This window comes from Callorhinchus milii, unplaced genomic scaffold, assembly GCF_018977255.1.
Source record: "Callorhinchus milii isolate IMCB2004 unplaced genomic scaffold, IMCB_Cmil_1.0 Scaffold9, whole genome shotgun sequence".
NCBI lineage: Eukaryota > Metazoa > Chordata > Chondrichthyes > Chimaeriformes > Callorhinchidae > Callorhinchus > Callorhinchus milii.
Window position 1 is genome coordinate 13214084 of NW_024704750.1, and position 15145 is coordinate 13229228.

The 15145-nt window shown below is 38.9% G+C and overlaps 1 protein-coding gene across 5 annotated transcripts in view; it reads right to left on the minus strand.

Annotated features, from left to right (window-relative positions):
• The window catches only part of mipol1 (mirror-image polydactyly 1), a 90785-nt gene extending 75640 nt beyond the window's left edge, over positions 1 to 15145 (minus strand). For 2 of the 5 annotated variants that reach the window (XM_042338248.1, XM_007893359.2), the window contains exons 1-3: positions 14546 to 14645; positions 11837 to 11927; positions 1230 to 1273 (exon numbers count right to left, since the gene is read on the minus strand). The gene's annotated coding sequence lies outside the window, so the exon portion shown is untranslated. Of the gene's footprint in view, positions 1 to 1229; positions 1274 to 11836; positions 11928 to 14545; positions 14647 to 14907 lie in introns of those variants that run through there. The other 3 variants (XM_007893357.2, XM_042338249.1, XM_042338250.1) reach the window with 3 other exon arrangements.

Here is a 15145-nt window from a genome sequence, read left to right on the forward strand (position 1 = left end):
CTTATCAGTAAGCATGCAACAATCAACAACAGCAGCAACAAACAACTGTGCATCTAGTGGATCAATGTCATCTGCAAGGGAAGGCCATCAGTTTGTTTCCAATGATTGTAACCTAATCTGGAAAGCTCCAGCAATCTCTATGTATGTTGAGACAGTCGAGGGTAATCTTCATACTTAGTTTCTTGCTTCTTTCTGCTCTTCAGTAACACATACTTTTGTTTTACCATTTTCCCATTTATTCCCAATATAGACAACAGCAGAAGTTTGTTGGTAATACGTTTGAACAGATTAATTCAGAACAAACTGGATTTTTGGTTTATATGATCTTCACCAGGTAACGTATTTGTTATAAAGTCAAAACTATTCAAGTATGGACAAGACAACACATCCAATACCCCATTTATAATGCACAAAGAGCATATATTTGATGGCAATTTCTATACTGAACTGATGCTTCATTGAATTATGAATTTGATTTTAAACCACAACTTGGATTTATATAGCACCCTTCATGCCCCATTCATGCAGGATTGCATCATGGAACATTGCTGTCAAGTCATCAATAAAGGCATTGAATTGATTTGAAGCTCTTTAATCAATGCTTTCAGATGTAGTATAATTCAGGTCTTATTGTAGCAGATTTCAAACAAATTTCTTAATTTAAAAGTTCTTGGAAGCTCCTAGCTTTGTAATAATTGTTAAAAATGACCAACATTAGCACTTAGTGGAGTTCTATCCATGCACTTAGTTGCACACTCTCAGCGGTCTGCTTAGTCCCTGCTAAAAGCAAATATACTGCCTGAAGCAATGTCAAATCACTCCAGCAGTATAAAAGGAGCTGAAAAAATTATACCAGAAGTAAAAAGGGCACAAGATTGCCTGCAGAATTGTACATTATTGAAGTACACCTGCAGCTTTACTACTTCTTCCTATGGCTGGCAGTTAAGCACAAAATAAAGGTTTTTATGTCAAATCACACCTCAGGTATTTAAAACATTCGACACTTGAACTTCTGACACCGGATTAGGGTTTTACAAGTGTCAAAGTACATGTCAGTGTGCTTTGTCACAAACTAATAATATAACAAAAGCCTAAAGACATTTTTAAATTGGCGAGAGAAAATAAGAAAACCTAATCTCCTAAATTATATAAAAAGATCATATGATGTCATGTATTACTTAAATCATTGGCAATATATGGCAATAATTTATGCATTAAACAAATCTTACCTGGAGGCCATGATATTTGTCCACTTTTTCATATGCACCATATGCTGAAACATTTAAAAAAATAAATTGGAGAAGAAATAGATTAAAAGTGCTGGCAATGTAAAATTAAATCTATTGCATTGCATACTATAATCAAAACATTACAAGTACCAATAAAGAGTTATCATAGTTACTCATTTGGGAGTCCAGATCAGGCATAATCCAAAATACTGTAATTTAATCTAGATTTCCCAAAACAATGTATACTCACAAATTTGTTTAGATTATTTATTCAGTGCTTCTGCTTCATTATCAAACATGGTCACTATATTCTACAGTAAATCCCGTGGAGCACTTAAGATAATATCCTCTTAAAATGAAGGTTCTATGTCAAATTACTGTTCATTATAAATGTGGCAGTGAATTCTACGACTCCTGTAGGGAATTCTGTTCCTATTATGTAGCAAAAAATGCATCAGTCATCTTTGTTTTTGTAAAATTTGTCAATTTTATACATCATTTTACATAAAAGGATTATTTGGGCAATGTGCTTTTCAGTTAGGCCTTTTATTAAGTTTGCCTAAAAATACCCGGTTCTAGACAGTGAGTCACACAGCAATATCAATGCTATACAAAAACGTATGTAGAAGTAATATGAATAAAAAAATTCACACCAATTAATACTTTGAATAAGGGAGTGGCTGATGTGATGAATCATAAAATAACTGAAAGAATAATTATCGCTTTTTTTTGGGTGTAACAAGAGTTTATTAGATGTTTAAATAATTGCAAACTCCTGTAGGGAGTACAATACAAATAATTGTGTTCTCACGCCACTTGATTTATGTGAAAGACAAACTGATAAAAAAATTAACCTATACCCGATCCGGCTTTACTTTCTATAGGAACAAAACCCATCCTTTCAGTGAAACATGCCACAAATAATATCTAACATGTATAGGATTTGTAGATCTAATGACAATTATAAAGTAATCATAGATATTAAAACACCCCCTACTAAAATACTCACAAAACAAAAGTAATAACAGTAACCCTTTAGGAAACATGACTTTAAAAACATGTATGTCAATTTGCTAAAGCACTCCTGTATTTTTAAGAATCAATAACTGGAAAAGGCCTGCCAAGGGTCTTTGGATGCACAAGATTTTTAAAAAATATTTCTATTTATCCCATTGGAGATTTTCAGGCTCTCACAGATCTATTTATATTTTACATTACATAGATGGCAAATCCATTTGGAGCATTTTAATCAAGCTCATTTTCAAACCCAAGTTAACACCATTTATACTCCAGGATTGCTAAGCTTCACTGTTTCATCTTATTCTGGTTAGTTTACGTACGTGATAAAGTTCTTATCTTTCCTTTTCTCCCCTGTGCCTGGTGCCCATTATCATCTTGTTATGCGTTTAGAGATATTCATGCCACATAAAAAGCTATAGAAGTACAATGGCAAGTTTCTGTAGCCAATGCCAGAAACAACTATTCAAATCTGTACTGAGTGCCAAGGTCCTTTGGCCACATTCACCCATATGATTATAATTTGATAGATAATAATAATAATCCCTGCATTTGATATATCATTGAGACATCCCAAAGCACTTCACAGGATATACTGTAGTGGATTGATTGAGCATTTATGGGTGAAACCAGCAGCCATTTGCACAGAGCAATGTCCCACAAACAGTGATGGAATGAGTGACCAATTTTATTTGGGGGATTGTTGGCCAGTACATCGGGAGAACCTCCCTTCTTTTTCCTAACAGTGTAGTTGGATCTTTAACATCTAGCTGAACAGGCAGATGGGACCTCGGTTTCACGTCTCATCCGAAGGACGCACCTCCGACAATGTAACACTACCCCATCACTGCATTGGAGTGTTAGCTTAGACTGTGATTCCAAGTCCTGACGTGGGGCTTGAACCCACAATCTTCTGTCTCAGAGGTGAGAATGCTACCACTGTGCCAGGCTGACACACAATATTTTCACAGAGATTCACAATTTCAAAAAAAAATTAATTTAAATTTCAAAATTTAAATGTGGAAATTGAAAAATTCCATTCATTCAATCAACAGATTGAGGTAGGTTTCTAAACAAAGCAATGTCATTGTCAATGCTAAGAAAATATACCACACGAGTTCTCCTTCCTCGCCATCACTTTCTGCTCCACTGAAATTTATGAATGCAGAACTCCACCAGGACAACATTTAATTAAAAAAACACTTAAGATGGTAGTTACCTAAGTTTAAGTACGTCTACACTAATGTCCCCAAGATCCATTTAGAACATGCATTAGTTTAGGCAATACCACGCACTGTTTATTTTTTAATGACTTAAGTTTCCAACCTTCTACCAATTATTCTGAAAATAGTTTTGTAAAACTTAATCATCAAATATTTAAAGCAATTTTACAAAGGACTTGAATTATGTACTATTCAATTCTTCAGAAAACGAGAGCACGATTTAAGGACTGAACTTTAATTGGCATACAACAGCTGTAACTCAAACTGGCAGGATTTGAATACTAAACTTGGAGTTGCATTGTACATTCAAATGTTTGTTTAAAATCACAATTATACTAGAAACAAATAACTAATGGATCTGCATTGCTACATTTACCTTGCAATTTTATCTTGCCTTCCTCTCCACTCTCAAACTTATAGGTTAATAGTGTATGAAACTGTGAAGAGTTTTTAATACAGTTAAAAACATGGGACTTAAAATGACTCCCCTCCTACTCTTCTCAATTCCACCTTCAGGATTTCCCCCTTCCAGTGTCAGCTGGGGGAGTGTTGCATTGTTGAAGGTGTCATGGTTATCAAGTTTGCCTACAAATGCATGACCACTACATTGTGCAGCAATTCTTTGTGAACTGTTACTGCATTTTATTTGACTTTATTTGGAAAACAATTAATGATTTTCTTTGATAAGAAAAGTTTGAAAGTATAGTTATTTATTTTCAATAATATTTTCAAATGGGATGAACAGCTTTCACCATCATTTATCAACAATGATTGAAAACATGACCACTACTGATCAGTAAATAACTCAATCACAACTCAGTATTATTATCCATCAAGAGAATAATGAATGCAGAGTTTAGCCTAATTAACACCGTAATTAGCATTAACATGATGGCACATTATTTGTATGGTCTTTATAGGTTTTAAAAAGTGTTTGTATGCTGCACATTAACAATGTTAATGAATATACTGCAGCACATTCTTTGGACACTGTGAAAGTGAAGTGACTGTATGTTTCCTTGAAAAATACAAAGAAAGGAATAAAACTGATGTACACCATTAACATAATTACTTAGCTGGTTAAACAAGAACTACAACTGTAATTTGGTGCAGATCAGTACAGCTCCAGATACAGCATAATCTCAGAATTGAAAAGTTTGATAATCAACAAGATGTAAGCATTTAACAAAATACCACCCATATTTGTTGAAAATAAAGGAACGTTGCTTGAAATAGAAAGATAGAGCAGCAAATTTAAGATGCATAAATATACAACCTTTCCCCAACCCACAAATGTTGTAAAATTGCATCCAGGATAGTGTATTACTTATCAAAATACTATGATATTCATGCAGAAAGTCACTGTATAGGTTTAGAATATTTGCTGGTGCTTTGATGGCTCAAGGCTTCAAATATTTAATTGATATAAAAATGATCGTTGTAAGCATGCAATCCAATATTCTGAAGTACACTGAAGTCTGAATAATTCTTAGTGTAACAAGTGCCAGGTGAAAGATAAAGAATTTATTTTACGTTTTTGTCTTTTATGGATTGGATAATTCCTTTCTTACTTACTTAAAAATAGTTGTAAAACTGGTGTTGAAAGAGAATACAAAGAATAAAGCATAACATATACTTACAGTCCTAATTAACATTTTATTATAGGTTGTGCAGGTGTAACTCAACAAGCTTCAACAGGTTGAACAACAGACGGTTTCAGATATTATAGAATGCTTGCCAGAGCAAGCTTTATGCTTCACTGATCTCTTGTGTCAACTAGCATTGGTTGGTGAATTAGCATGATGATAGATCTCCAGGATCTAGGCCACCATCACTTGAACACTGTGTCCCTCTATTAGGTTATTCCAATTAATACAAGAGGGGAATATACTGCAGCATATTCTTTGGATGCTTTGCAAAAGTAAATGTAACTTTTCCTAGAAAAATACTAAGAAACTGGCTCTAAAATTGAGTTTAGACATATCCAATAATTTCCTGATTCACAAAATCTTTCAATTTAACACAACCAAATTTACAAATAGTGTATTTTCAAAACATTCACAGTACTTTCAATAAAAAAACCTCATTTTGTTTTCATTATTTCTAGAAGAGAGCACATCAAATGTGACAGGACAGGACTATTGTGGCAATACAGTTTACAACAACAATAAAATTACATTTGCATAGGGACTTTCATGTCGGGAGGATGTACAGAGGATGTCAAGACGCTGGACAGACAGAGTTACGGACCCGAGCTGAGGGTCGTGGTGGGGGAGGGGAGAGGGCGGGGGGTGTGGGGGAAGCAGGGAGATCGAAAGCACGGTCGAAAAGGAGGGTCTTGAGGTGGGTCTTGAAGGTGGCGAGGAGGGAGCGAGACGGAGGGACTGCGGGGTGGAGTTCCGAGGGTGCTGATAGTGGGGCAAGCAAGGCGGGGTATGTGAAGCAGGCGGAGACCGCTGAACGGAGGGTGCAAACAGGGTAGTAGGGGCTTTAGGAGGTCGGAGAGGTAGGGGGGAGCAAGACTGTCGAGGGCTTTGAAGGTGAGGACCAAGATCTTGAACTGTATCCTCTGTGTGATGGGAAGCCAATGGAGTTGGGCAAGGATGGAGGTGATAGGGTCGCGAAGCCTAATGTGAGAGAGGCCACGGGCTGCAGAGTTCTGGATGATCTGCAGCCTGTGGAGGGAGGAGTTGGGGAGACCGACAAGCAGTAAGTTTGCATAGTCGAGCCTCAATGTAATGAAGGACAGCCTGCGGTGTGAGAGAGTGTCGGAGCCGGGCAACATTGTGGAAATGGGGGAAGGCAGAGCAGGTCATTGGCGCAGATATGGGGTAGAAAGAATAGTTGAGACTTTGAGACGTCTAGAAGACGTGAAAAGTGCTATATCAAATGCAAGGATTATCATTATTATATTATTGAAGGTCAAACAAGACCCCAAGGTTCCGGACTGGCTCAGTGAGGTGGAGTGTGCAACCATGGATAGTGATGCTGTCAGCGTCCGAGGTGTGGAGGCGCTGATGGGAGCCAATCAGGAGAGCCTCAGTCTTGTTGACGTTCAACTGAAGAAAGTTAACTCTCATCCAGGACTTGATGTCTGACAGACATTCTGTTTACATTGGAATTCTGCACATACAGTAAAGGGAAAACAAATCTGCAACACCAATTGGCATAGAACAACAAAGCAATGACATTCTTTATCAACCAGTAACAGTCAGCAAGACTGGGACTTAAAGCAATTTGCACTTCTCATGATACTACCAGAAATTGGTTTACATTACCTGTGTACAAATCTGTCAATTGGAACTTCAGTAAATTTGAATTCAAACACATCAAGTTATAGGATTCTGACATCTAAATAGTCTTTTAAAGAAGAACTAAATGGATAAAAGAGCAAGAATTCTAACCAGCAATACCAGATGGCAGGTAATTTTGACAGGGAATTTAATCTGCCATTTTTGACAAGATACATGGGGGGGGGGGGGGGGGGGGGGGGGGGGGAACGTGGTCTACACATAAGAAAATAATGTTTCTGTCAAATCAATAAATTGAAAGCCAGGTGAGCTGGAAATCCATTAAATCTTCAAAGATACTGATAGAAAATAGTATCATGTAGCAGGTCAGAAACAGCTACAGTGCTTCATATTTAATATTTCAATGTAGCAGCTAAACTAGTCACAACTTATTCTGGTATACTGAGTACAGTTTACATTATATCCACTGATTAAGTTGATTAACTTTATTTGCACAGACTCGGTTATCACATGAAAGAATAATGTAGGAATGGCTAATAATACAAATAGGCTATTGACACTAAATTTGATTAATTTTGCATCTTATCTGCCAAATTGTAAAAAAAGACTCATTCCTTGCAGTATGTTTTTCAATTAAAAAAGTCCCATGCTAGTACTCAGCAATACTACAAGAATTGGAAAACCAATTATGCTACTTTTCTTACTCTTTAATCCCAAATCTTTTTCAGTGTAGTACAAATAGGTCTAAGCAGTGCTTTAATAGGAAGGCTCTATGGGAATACTATGGGAGACTAGACTGCTAAAGGATGAATAGTTCATTGTTCATAGTACATTTATGTGAGGCAGTCTCATCATTCCACTTTACTTCAATTGAGATTTAAGAACTGGTACATATACACAGCGGGAAGGCTTAAATACAAGATCTTGGCCCACACACGTAAGAGTACAACAAGGACATCAATATGGTGACATCAGGTCACCACCCCAGCATCTTCTGCTTATCCAACATCAAAAGGAAAATTCAGCTGTGACTCTGGATGCCAGTTAATGTAACGCAAATTCAAAATTGGCCCAGAGTAAAGCCAAGATTCTTCCGCTTGGTGGGGGTGAGGTAGCATGGGAGGAAAGCTCTTAACTAATTTGAGCTTGCCTACCCTAATACCTCATCTCCACCACACAGAACAATTCTTTGCTACAGTTCCTGCCAAAGTCTATATAAGGGCTTTACAAAGTAGATGTAACTTATCATTAAAAGAAGTAATAGGGCACTGGATTATAACTCCGAAATGAGATGGTAGGTGCCCACCCTCCCAAATTATGATTATGTCCTAGATTTTCTATAGTCTGGGATAGTTTTGCAGCATTAAGTAAATAGTTGGTCACTCACTCCATTGCTGTGCGCAACTGGCTGGCATATTTTGCCACAAAACACAGGTCAAACCACTTTACAATTTATCCTGAGAACACTTTGAAACATCTCAATGAGATGTGAAACATATCAAATGCAGGGATTATTATTATTGGGACAAAAATGTACACCATATACATTCATCCAAAAATGTAAGAAACCTTTAGGAATTTATGTAATCCCAGAAACACATCCAGAGCCATGTAGTTAGTCATGGTGGGTCACTGTAAATCTGGCAAACAGCCCCATCTTGTGGATTACTAAAGTCAATCATGATTGAATTACAGTACTTCAATAGATAACCAAGTCTTCTTATATTTCACCCATCTGTTTGAGTTGAATAAAATATATATTTTAAAAGGATTGGGCTTTGTCTATCTCAGAAATTACAATAGCACAAATAAAGCCAACTTATTGTTCAGGTTAATATGAAATTGTGACTTCAAAAACAAACAATAACAAAAACTCAATTCATCATCAAAATCAATCAGTCCAGATCATACAAAGAAGGAAAGATGAAAATATCTAGTGAGTTTTTGTATTGTTACTTTAAATGCTGTCAAGAATGCAATACTTACCCAAGTATAAATTGATATTTAAAGTCATACCATTGATCTAAACACTAATTAATAACTGTTTCAGTGCTGTACATTCTTTGTAAATAACCATGCATTTATAAATGTACAGATTAGGGAACATGTTTTACAACCTCATCTTCACCGGGCATTTCATTAACAACTCAAAAAGGGTTTATATGTTATACAATCTGTACAATTCATCAATAGCAGGTTAAAAATGATTCCCTCAAGTAAGAAAACTTCTTCAAATCTAGTTTACTAAATAAACTATTAGAAACCCCCACACAAAATAAGCACTATCATGAGAAAGGGCTTCAGGTTTTCAATACCTTTCATTAAGTGAAGAACAGTATTTACAAAAGAATTAAGTAAAAGAGGACCCTCATTTGTATTTGATTATCAAATTGGGCTAGAGTCACTCCGTTTATTAAACCTTGTTTTATTTAACAAGGTACAAAAAACAACCAAATAAATACATATTCAATTCATCTATTATGAAGATTTAACCACACTAATGTAAACCTCTTTCCCCTTTGCTTCCAGAAATACAATACAAGTTTTTCTAGAGAACTACATTCCACAAAGCTAAACAATCTTCCCTACTTTGTACAATACATTAAACTCTCCTAACAATACATTCATTACAAAAAATGGAAAGAAAATCTTATCAAGCGGCTGGATAGCTGTGGTAAACAGAGTTTTCAAAAACAAATACAGAAAAATGAAGGACTGATGATTATTACCATCTCCTCCCTCCCAATCCCATAAACCTCAACATCCCATCAAACTTATCTCATAATCAAAGGGAACTCCTCACAGTCCAATCAATTAAAATAATTTACACTGTAAGCAAATAAACAAGAACATTCTTATTACCATCCATTTTTCCAAAATGCATTAATAGTGAGCTAATGTGGAACTAAATACTTTGATTACACTGCCATCTACTGCTAAATTACTATAACAAAGGAGATGTGCTCATATAAAATATACATTCCCATAAATAATCTGATGCATTCATCAATGTAAAACTTGAACTTGTAAGAAACTGAAATAAAATCTATAAATTGAACAAATGTTTCAGAATCTCTATCTTTTCTGAATGACTCAGTGAAATTTAGTGATCTGGGTATTTAAAAGATTTATTACTTTGAATAGTAAAATATGCTGTTTTAACTGATGGCTTTTGAGAAGTTTCCAATAGTTATTTTTATATATGTATATAGGCATTGGGATATCAATAAGCCACATGTTGCACAAGTTTCATATATAGGAGACAAAAAAAAACTTGAAACGATATTATGAAAAGAAACATGCAGAGTATTAAATAGTAAAATATGTAATCATGAAACAGTACATATGTCTGATAATAAACCTCAAGAAAAAAAAGCACAATAATAATTTGGTCACTCAATCCACAACTATTTGTTGGACACTGTTGTGCGCAATTGACTGCCGCATTTTGCTCACAAATATGCAGTCAATTCACTTTACGGTATAATCTGTGAAGCGCGTTGAGACGTCTTGAAGACGTGAAAAAGCGCTATATCAAATGGAAGGATTATTATATAAATATATATTATACGATTATGCCACTGAAGGTCAGAGGGAGGACTGAGCTCTCTCTTGTTGGAGGTCGTTGTCTAGCATTTATGTGTCACAAGAGAAGGGATTTTCTCTTGGTGTCCTAGAAATGCTGTACACTGTCCAGCGCCTTGGGACGTCCTCCCAACATGAAAGGCACTATACAAATGTAATCTTGTTGTTGTAAACAATAGTCCTCCAGATAAATTAGTCATTCACTTCATAGTGTTTTGTGTGACATTAGTATTTGCGTACAAAATACACCTACATTTTGCAGTAAATCCCGTGAAGCACTATATCAAATGCAAGGATTATTTATTAGTTTTATAAATATTACTTGTTACTTTTTAGCCCCTAATAGATGATGACAAGATGCCACTAATAGGTATGGATTACTTAATTGTCAATGGAGTTGCAAATTAAGTTGAACACTGTGAAATCATCAACAAACATTCACAGTAGCCTCATGATGGTTGTTTTGGTGGAGTGGGTAGATCATTGATGAAGTAATTGAGGATGATTGGGCCAAGAATGCAAAAGAATTTGATACCCCTTTTTTGCATTGATAAACTAAAAACCCCTCCGGAACCGGGCATAGGTCAACTCTTTAATGTGGATGGATACAAGTCTTGGGCTGATTCACGACAGTGCAGTTGAAGTCACAAACCATTCACTACCTCTTCCCTGCCTGCCCTCCACCCTTCCTGATCCCAACCCTCAGCGCGGGTCAAAATCCCTGACTGTCCAGCACCTTGGGACATCCTTCCGACGTGAAAGGCACTATAGAAATATAATTTGTTGTTACTCCTATTTCACAACCTTCCAATAATGGCTTTCTACAAGAGTTTCAACTTCTAGACATTCCAGGCATGATATTCTGCCCCAGTAGTGTTTTATCTTGGATTTGATTTTTTTTTTTATGTCTCCTAACCTCCTGTTGGCATTTCTCAAAAAGAATAATGGCAGCTACAACAGGAGGAAAATCATGGCTTTAGTTCTCTTGCTGGATTTGGTGAGTGTAAACCTATGTCAAACCTACTTCCACAACCGTTGCATGCACTATTTCCAAATAACATTGGATCACTAAACACACTAAACACACTGCCAACAACCACAACTTCATGTGAGTGACCAGCCTGGAGGATTCTTTGTGAGATCTTGACTTCTGCTTGGATTCCTCAAGTGCTGGCTTGGTAAAATCTACAAATATAACTACCGTGCACCAAGTCTACAAAATCAAGTCATTTATGTACATTAGCAGCAGAATGGGTACGAGTTTCAGTACCAAGCTTCGCTTCCTTTCCTATAACCAGTTAGTAAATCTACTTCCATATCTTATTAATAAACAAACAAAAACATTTGAACAAAAAAAGAACAGAAATTAACAGTGGACAGTTATAAAGCTCTTGGTCAGCTATAAGAAAAAATGAAAGTTTTATGAGGCAAGTAATAAGATACCAATACAGTGCAATACATATTAAGCAAGCTCTGAAAAGGACTGATGTATTACATAATCTTTAGATTAATTGATACATTACAAGCTTACCTTTGGAATAACAACTAATGTGTTTTGGAGTTGCTCAGTGCTTTTCTGAAAAAGCAATACCATTTCCAGTTCATATTCCAAAGCAGCATCCCTGAGAGGAGGGAAACACAAAACAACAACAAGATTACATTTGTATAGTGCCTTTCACGTCAGGAGCACGTCCCAAGGCCCTGGACAGAGTACAGCATTTCAGACCTGAGCTAGGGTCGGGGAAGGGAGGGGAGGGGAAGCGGGCTGGCCAATGACATTGTCTAAGAGGAGGGTCTTAAGGCAGGACTTGAAGGAGGCTAAGAGGGGGGCGAGGCGGAGTGACTGGGGGATGGAATTCCAGAGGTTGGGGGCAGAGTGGCTGAAGGCTCTCCCGCCAATGGTCGGACACGTGGAGCAGGCCAGAGCTGGCTGAGCGGAGGGAATGGGCGGGTTGGTAGGGGGTTAGGAGGTCACAGAGGTAGGGTGGGGCAAGGCCATGGAGGGCTTTGTAGGTGAGGACCAGGATCTTGAACTGGATCCTCTGAAGGATAAGGAGCCAATGGAGTCGGGCGAGAGTGGGGGAGATGGGGTCACGGAGTTTGGTGCGGGAGAAGACACGGGCTGCAGAGGTCTGGATTATCTGCAGCCTGTGGAGGGAGGAGTTAGGAAGGCCGAAAAGCAGGGAGTTTGCATAGCCGAGCCTGGAGGTGATGAAGGCATGAACAAGAGTTTCAGCGGCCTGAGGGGTGAGGTAGTGGCAGAGACGGGTGATGTTACGGAGGTGAGGGAAGGCAGAGCAGGTCATGGCTTGAATGAGTGGGGGAGAAAGACAGTTGAGGGTCGAACAAGACACCTAGGTTCCTGACTGGCTTGGTGAGTTGTAGTGTGCAATCATAGAGGTTGATGTTGCCAGAGCCTGAGGTGTTGAGGCGCTGGCGCGAGCCAATCAGGAGGGCCTCAGTCTTGTTCACATTCAACTGTTGGAAATTTGCCCTCATCCAGGACTTGATGTCCGACAGGCAGTCTGTCAGGGCAGCAGTGGTCCTGGAGTTGAGGCAGAGTGATAGGAATTGAACCAGACAAGGGCAGACCCGCGAAGATTGAGAAAAGCGGAGAGACGGTGTATGATTGGTCGACAGTGTCGAAGGCGGCAAAGAGGTCAAGGAGGACAAGGAAGCAGAAAGAGCCCTGATCACAGATGTTCAGAATATCATGAGTGACTTTGACCAAGGCTGTTTCCTTGCTGTGGACAGCACGGAAGCCAGATTGGTGGGGTTCAAAGAGGGAATGGCTAGAGAGAAAGCAGTGGAGCTGGAACGCGACGGACTCGTTCCAGGACCTTAATAATAATAATAATAATCCTTGCATTTGATATAGGTGGCTGAATGTATCCCGTTGAGAACAGAGAATGGTTAGTTCAAAGTATCAGGTTCCCTAAAAATTTATATTTGCTTGAAAGACAATCATTAAATGCAACACAAAGTCTGTCTGTTCTGTAATTAATTATAAAAACCCTGATGATGAAGGGATGACACTCTAGCAGGGGGCAACAGAGAACTAACCAACAACCTGGTTGCCCAAAATTAGAAATGCATATATACATCAAAAGAGTAAGAAGACAGGTTGATAGGGATGTTTTGGGTATTCCAAAGAAAGGAACACTCAATTGAGACGTCTAGAAGATGTGAAAAGCGCTATATTAAATGCAAGGATTATTATTATTACTATTAATTTCCTTATGTACGGTGATGGGTTTTTGCATGTGTCAAACACCCAGCTGACCAAAGTAAATGAAGGAAGGAAATGTTTGAAATGCTTTTGTATGGAGCATTTGCAAAGCAGCCACATAGAGTAACCCCCATTCATTTACCAAACACTGTTACAGAACACTTACAGTATATTATGTGAAGCGCTTTGAGCTGTCTTGACGATGTGATAAGGTGCTATATCAAATGCAAGGATTATTATTATTGTTGTATTTTTGTCTTGACCCAACAGGTTCTGAAGATCCAGCAAACCTTTTCCATAATATATACTGTATATTACTGTGTTGAACTATGTCTACACTAGTTGAAGGGTCCCAATTTAAATTGGTATCCAATTCAAATCTATTTAAACCAACCAAACAGCCAATTAATAACAGTAAACAGCTATTGAAACCACAATGGTACAAGATACAGCACTTTAAAGTACTTTTCGACAGATGCATAATGTAATACTTTCAGAAAAATTGCTCCCCCCCCCCTTTGAAGCAATCCATTGCCGTCTCCAATCGCAACAGAAAGTCGCACAAGTATTGGATATAGCAAAATCAATGCTTTCTCCAAGTCTGGTACTTCAATGGATAGAACTACAGTCAGCGAACCCTTAGTTCCATCGTTTCCAAAAGAGTTTAGTTGGGACAAAGTTGCTGTACTTTAACCGCAAACGATACTGCGCTCATCAAGTAAAACTGCAATGGGCAACATCTTCACATTTTGGAGCAACGATAACGTTGCTGATAGAACTGCAATAAATCGCGTACTGCGCGGTAAGGAACGGGCGCAGCTCACTTCAGTCAGTTATTGCTGTGAGAGCTTCATGAATGGCGGCGCAGCGCAGTACAGTACAGTTGCGAGTTCCCGCAACCCGACGGTCACAGTCGGGTACCCCCGTTTACCCCCTCTCCCCCACCACAAAAAACACAGGCAAGTTTCAGAGATGAGCTGGAGGCTCAGGGTTGGCGAGAAACTTCCTTACTTTGGGCAGACAGTTAGTTCCCTTGCGGCTGATGGCGGCTGATGGCGGCGGCGGCTTCTGGTGGCCTGAACCCCTTGAAGCCCCGCGGGGAGCACGAGCCGTGACCAACCGACGCCCGTTCCAAAGCCGCTCGAGCCGAGTAGCCTCGGCACCCGCGCGCCGCATCCGGGTCACAGAGCGGCCGCCGGTGACACCCGCACCCCCCCCGCACCCCCTCTCGGCCATTTGCTACCGCAAAGTAAAGGGGTGAACTTTTTTTCGGAGCGGCCGAGAGACTCCGGAGCTGGATTTTGAACGGAGAAGCGAAGAACTTGGTGGGAGTGGGGGGGGGGTCGTAGATGGGAGTTTTCCTCGCGTCTCACCTTCATGGTGACTCGGCTTCTCGCTGGAAACTGCAATTGCCAAGATGGCCGCCGCCGCCGCCTCCTCCATCGCGGGGCTGAGTGAAGTCACCTGGAAAGAGAGTTTGCGTCAAGTTGGTACCTCGCCACAGTGCAGGATGCAACTGCAAAGGGTTCATACTTAGAGAGAAACATATTTAGCATCGTAGCAATCGGGCACACAGCTGAAGGAAAAACCAAGCTTGAAGCTGCATGGTAC